The following is a 6,858-nucleotide window of genomic DNA, read 5'->3' on the forward strand; positions in this document are numbered from 1 at the left end:
AAAAGTGTTTCCTCTCTGTGCTTCAGCAAAAAAAGAGCAAGTCCAATAATTCCCCGACGGGCTCAAAGCGAAACCCTGTTCCTTAGAAATCCCCGAGGAAACTTCCTCCGCGAAAAACCCGCAAGTGCTGCTCTCTGGATTCCAAGAAAGCCAGTCTCACCTGCGAGGTGCAGGCAAGTGGGGTTCTGGGGCTCCGGTGCCTATTGGGGTTGCCACCACCGGGGCACTCAGATGGAGATCAGAAAAGGAAGATGAAAGTGAGGGTTCGGCTTGGGGTAGGGAATGGTGTGACGCGGGATTCAGCGCCACGTTGCTGGGTGACAGAAGGAGCACAGAAGTTGAGGGTTCACGTGCTCGGCAAAAGCAAAGATTCTATTGGTTTAAATGAAAATACTCAAAAGTAGAATTAGCGGTGAAAGAAAATACCAGTTTTTGTTTCCGCCCGGTTTCGAACCGGGGACCTTTCGCGTGTTAGGCGAACGTGATAACCACTACACTACGGAAACTTACTGCGAACAGTGGTCTTCTTTCTCACTTAAAAGACTAGTCCTGAATTCTCCCTCTTTCCCTCCACACCCCCAGATAATTTTTTTTTTATTATTATGGTGAATTGCACACTTTCACAGTTGCTATTTATAATATAAAAACTCGATGACCTAATTTAAGTTGGGGAACACTTGATAAATAATTGGTCTGTACTTTTTTGTATAACAAAATATATTTCCTAGTAGTTACTTATATAAAGAAGAGGCATAGAATTAATTTTGGAAAGGTAATTTGTTAAGATTTATGCATCTATGAATCTATGAACTAATTTTTAAACCTATTTTTAGTATTTAGATGTTCTTCCCATTGTTTTATACTTTAAAAAATACTGATTAGTTTTCAAATTTGTACCTGTTTTAATGTTTAGTTGTAACCAACTAGTAGCTTCAATGATAACTCAATTGGAAGGAATTCTATAAAAATAGAGCATTATGCTTCCCATAACAAAAATAATAAATGACTGGCTAATGGCTTAACCTAGTATAGTGTAGTATTCGGTGATCTAATTAGAAAAGAAGCTCTTTTCCTTCTAGAAATACTTGCCCACCTCCTTGCGGAAAACCCTCCCTTTCCGCTGTCTGCACTGGGATGAGAACCAGATCCATCAGGGAGATGCAGACCAGGGAGACCCTTCCTCCTGTTAACACTAGCGGGGCTGGTGGAACCCAGCCGACCATGCAGGAGGGAGGAGCTGGCAACGCCCTGAACGGTGGCAGGGGAAAGCATGCGGGTGTCAGCCTCTCTAGGGTTTGGATAAGCCGATTTCAAGTCCAGGACAGTAGAGAAAACAAAAGAGCTCTGTTCAAATTTAAAAAAAAAAAAAAAAAAATCTTACTGAGTTTCAAACCAAGGGTCTTTACTGTATTGGGCAAATGTGATAACCACAATACCAGTAAAACTTGCCTTTGGTCCAATGTCTCTTCCACAGGAAAAAAATAGAGGTTTTCCAGATGCCCCAGGTTCTGTAATCTCAAAGCTGCCCTTTCTTTCCAGAAACTGTCACAGTGGTGGTATATTTCTTGCCCTTGTACTTTTAGTGAACTGAAATCAACAGCCAAACTTTATCATTTTAGCAATCAAAGTATTCACCCATGAGCTCAATTTCTTTGCAAACGCCAGGCAAGAAAACCTCAATTAGATAGAGGAGTAGGGAGCAGATGATTTGGCTTTTTAAAAAAATTCTACTACAGTGTCCTAATCTTATCTATGCAACTTGTTCTGATCTTCACCTTTCTAGTGCCAGAAAATGAGCCTTTTAGGAACCAGGACCTGTAAGACTGAGCTCTTGGGACTATTAGCATTTGCCGCAGAGCAGGGAAGCTTCAGGATGAGATATACTGGGGAACAGGCACAAGGTTACAAGATTGTACCCTATGTCACAAATAATTATTTCTCTGGAATGTGACAGTTCAATGTTATTTGATTTAGAAAAGGAGGATAAAATGCTAGTATATTTTTTCTTTTCTTTGTTCTTCTCTCCCTTTTCACTGTCTTCCTCAATCTACTTTCACTGCACACTTAGAAGCAAGCTGCCTTCCCCCAGACTGCATATAAACACCACAAACTCTCTGTGCTTAGAGATGGTGGTTGGGCTGCCAGACCAGTCTGGAGAAAGTCTGTGCTTACTTTTTCCCCTACTTAGTATTCTTTCTTCCATGGGTGCCAGGAACAGAAAGCCCCTTCTCACCTTGAGATCATGTGAGCTGGTAGCAGCTGGATCATGAATAATTGGAATGCTGTGGGTAACAACTGAAAGAAAGACTGTAATTCCCAATTAACAAATTAGACTGTATTTCCCAATTAACAAATCAAGACCAGATTAGCAGCAACAATGATCTTTAAAAATATTGTTAAAGGAAAAAAGAAAGAAAAAGATAAAAAATATTGTTAAACTGGACATAGTGGTGTACCTGTAGTTCTAGCTACTCTGAAGACTAAGTAAATCAGGAAGATCCTTGAGCCCAGGAATTTGAGGCTGCATGTGCAATGATTGTGTCTGTGAAAAGCCACTGCCCTCCAGCCTGGGCAATATAGGGAAACACCATCTCTAATTAAAAAAAAAATTGTTGTAAACACATTTATTTCTTATTAATTAAAATAAATTATTGGCTGGGCGCAGTGGTTCACGCCTGTAATCCCAGCACTTTGGGAGGCTTAGGCGGGATGATCACTTGAGCCATAAGTTTGAGACAGCCTGGGCAACATCGCCAGACCCCCATTTCAATTTTTTTTAAAAAAGAAAAATAAATTATTGAGCTACAAACAATGTGCCAGACAATTGTGACCCTATGTTGTCACTAGGAGTGCCAGAGACATGCAGGACAAGATTACACAATCCTAACTCTCAAGGAGAAGAAAGAGGCACACAAGCAGTCAATACGCCATAAGCAAAAACTGGAGCAACAGACGTACAGATTGCGGAGAATTTGGATGGGAGTATAGAGAGGAGGCATCTCCCCAGTCCTTATGAACTGGCAGGGCAGATCTGGCAGGGATCTTTGGAGCCAAAATATCGGGGTACAATTCCTTCCTCTGCCACTTTCTCATCATATGTAGGATTTTAGGCAAGCTCTTTGGCTTCTTCATGACTCTATCCGAGTTGGTAAAATGGATACGGAAACAGTGTCTACCTCATAGAATTATAAACTCAATTAAGAAAAACTCCCTGAAATGTTTCAGACAGTGCTTAACTTACAAAAGTAGTTACTGCTTTTATTTTTAGAATTACTTTTAGCCTTGTCAAGCCTCTTTAGTCAAGATCTATCCTTGTCATTTCCGGTTTACATTTGAGCAAGTTAAGGCTTAGAACAATGTATTGAGGTTATGCTAGCTAGGAAGGGACACTACCAGGTGTGTTTGTCTCCAGAACTGGTGTTTTTGACCACCATGCTATACTAGGTAGTTTTATAAACCTCTGTTTATGGCACACACACAAAAAAAATGATTATAGAGAATATTATGGACCTCCTTATTTCCATGATCCTACTTCAACAGTTAGGCTCTCCTCCCTCTGCCAACCCCCATGATAATTTAAAGCAAATTTAGACATTTTCATCTAGCAACAGCTTTTTTGTGGCATTTTCGTAGCATATGCTTCCATTTGACTTTGTAGTTAATGAGGAAATTTGTTGAGCTCTTCTCCACTGGGCGGGAGAGATGCCATGCAGGGAGTCCTAAGCTTCCTATTGTCCCTCAGATCAGTAAAGAAGACCAGCCCTAAGCTGCTGACCACAGGTTCATGGGACTCTTCTGAGGGAATGTGAAGCCCAGAACTTATGCTAGTGATTCTCCAGGTGGACTATCCCTAAGATTCCCTGCCATACCCTCTTCTAGTGCAGAGGGTCTCTGGTACGGTTAAGGCTTGTGGAAGTCTTAATTTTTAGAGCTTCCAGGTGATTCTGAAGCTCAGGATCTTTGAGAAGTAAGATTTTGACAATGCTTTCATTAATGACAAATTTGTTTCATCTTAAAAAAGAAAACTTCACCCTTATATGTGTGGAGGAGGACACTATAGTGAAATTAAGGAAAACAAAAATCAAATTATCTGCTCCCTCCATCTACCTGAGGTTTTCCTGCTTGGTATTTGCAAAGAAATTGGGCGCATGGGTGAATACTTCGATTGCTATAAATAGTAGAGTTTGGCCGTTGATTTTAGTACACTAAAAGTGCAAGGGCAAGAAACATACCACCACCTTGACAGTTTCTGGGAAGAAACTTAACTGCACCTTCTGGACCCAATTCGCGTGGCGCAGTGGCGGAAAGAGGCGAACGAATCTGCAGCCCCAGCTCCGCCTTCCCGGTCCCTGCACACCCCGGCAGCCTCTGCGCGGTTCTTCCCGCCCCCACCACCCGCCGCCACACAAAGACGCTGCGTCCTGGCGGTTAGCCGGGGCTTAGTCTAGGCGGGGCAGGGTTGTCTGGGAGACCAGACGGCCACCAGGTCACCCAGGTGGGAAGGGAAGAGAGGTTCGCCGCTGCCTCGGGCCTGGGCCTGGCCGGTGGGAGACACAGCAAGGACTCTGGGAGCCTGCAGAGCAGAAGCCGCCGCGGGACCGGGCCTCCGCCTCTTCCTTAGGTCCAAGACCAGAGGGTCTGCAGGGCCCCAGAGCAGCTGGCCGCGCTCCGCTTCCCACCGCGCTCTCTGCTGAAACTCATGTGGATTGTTTATCCTTGTTTTGCTAAATTTCTTTATTTGCTGTAACAGTTTGGGGGGGGGGTGTGTGTGTAATTTTCAGGGTTTTCTATATATAAAAATCATGTCACGGCCGGGCTTAGTGGCTCACACCTGTAATCCCAGCACTTTGGGAGGCCGAGGCAGGAAGATCGCTTGAGCCCAGGAGTTCGAGACCAGCCTGGGCAACATAGCGAGACCCCAGTCTCTAAAATTTTTTTTTAATTTTATTTTTTATTAGCCGAGCGTGGTGGCACGCGCCTGTGGTCCCAGCTACTCCGGATGATGAGGCAGGGTAATCGCTTGAGCCAGGGAAGTCGAGGCTGCAGTGAGGCATAATTGCTCCACTGCACTCCAGCCTGGGTGACAAAGAGAGATCCCATCTCTCAAAAAAAAGTCATGTTATCTGTGAACATAGATAATTTTACTTTTTCCTGGCCAATGCTGTGCTGAATGACATGGTGAAAGTGGGCATCCATTATTCCTGATTGTAGGAGAAAAATTTTCAGTCTTTCGCTGTTGAGAATGATATTAGTTGTATGTTTTTCATAATTGGGCATTATGTTGAGGAAGTTTCCTTCTGTTCCTGGTTTAAATTGTGTGTGTGTGTGTGTGTGTGTGTGTGTGTGTTTTGACAGGGTCTTGCTCTGCCACCAAGCTGGAGTGTGTGTATGTGTGTGTGTGTGTTTTGACAGGGTCTTGCTCTGCCACCCAAGCTGGAGTGTGTGTATGTGTGTGTGTGTGTTTTGACAGGGTCTTGCTCTGCCACCCAAGCTGGAGTGTGTGTATGTGTGTGTTTTGACAGGGTCTTGCTCTGCCACCCAAGCTGGAGTGTGTGTGTGTGTGTGTGTGTGTGTTTTTTGACAGGGTCTTGCTCTGCCACCCAAGCTGGAGTGCAGTGGCCGTGATCTTGGCTCACTACAGCTTGGACCTCCAGGGCTCAAGCAATCCTTCGACTTCATCCTGCCAAGTAGCGAGGACCACAGGTGTACACCACCACATTTAGAAGTCCCTGAGAAAATTGTCTTGGAGGAAAACTCCTTTTCCAAGGAAGCCAGTCTCACCTGTGAGGAGGGATCCTGCTCGCCCCAGGCGCCTACTCAGACACCATGGGAAATGGGGAGTGGGGCTCAGAGCGGGCAGGCTTTTTTTTTTCCCCTCCGAACTCCTGAGTTCCAGTTATTTGCCTGACTCAGCCTCCCACAGTGCCGGGATTACAGGTGTGAGCCACCGCACCTGGCAAAAAGGTGCTGAATTTTGTCAAATACTTTTTCTGTATCAGTTAAGATGATTATAGTTTTTTTCTCTTCATTCAGTTAATGTGGTATATATTGCATTGACTTTTGTATGCTGAATCATCCTCACATTCCAGGAACAAATCCTACTTGGTTATGGTATATAAACCTTTCAATACTTCGCTAAATTCAGTTTGCCAGTATTTTTTTGAGGAATTTTGCGTGAATATTCATAAGGGATATTGCTCAGTAATTTTCATTTTCTGTAATGTCTCTGCCTAGCTTTGGTATCAGGATAATGCTAGCCTCATAAAATGAGTCGTAAATATTCCCTCCTCTTTGATTTTGTGGAAGAATGTAAGAAAGATTGGTGTTAATTCTTTAAATTTGGTAGAATTCGATAGTGAAGCCATCTGGTTCTGGACTTTTCTTTGCTGGGATATTACTGATTACTTCTTGAATATTTTTACTAGTTATAGATCTATTCAGATTTCTGTTTATGATTAAATTTTGGTAGATTGTGTGCTTTTAGGAGGTTGTCCACTTCATCTAGGTTATCCGATTTGCTGGCATGTAATTGTCCATAGTGTTCTTTAATAATCCGTTCTTCTGCAAAATTGGTAGTAATGTCTCCACTTAAATTGCTGAGTTTAGTAATCTGAATCTTCTTTTTCCCTTGGTCAATCTTGCTAAATGTTTGTCAATTTCAGTGAACTTTTCAAACAGCCAACTTTTCGTTTCATTAGTTTTCTTCATTGTTTCTGGTCTGCCCTTACTGATGGCTTGCCTTTTCTAACAGCCTGTCCTATGGATTTAGCACTTACTAGACAGCCCACAGTTGCATCAGCCAATTCCTTGTTCAAAAAATCAATCTCTCCCTCATGTAAATGTCTATGTTGATGATTC

General features: G+C 43.1%; 1 non-coding gene across 1 annotated transcript; it reads right to left on the reverse strand.

Moving 5' to 3' along the window:
• Positions 1-433: 433 nt before the first annotated feature.
• TRNAV-AAC (transfer RNA valine (anticodon AAC)) lies at positions 434-506 on the reverse strand. Its single transcript has one exon. It is a non-coding gene; the product is annotated as a tRNA-Val (tRNA).
• Between the last annotated feature and the right edge of the window lie 6,352 nt (positions 507-6,858).

The sequence above is a fragment of the Macaca thibetana genome, chromosome 4 (genome assembly GCF_024542745.1).
Source record: "Macaca thibetana thibetana isolate TM-01 chromosome 4, ASM2454274v1, whole genome shotgun sequence".
Classification (NCBI taxonomy): Eukaryota; Metazoa; Chordata; class Mammalia; order Primates; family Cercopithecidae; genus Macaca; species Macaca thibetana.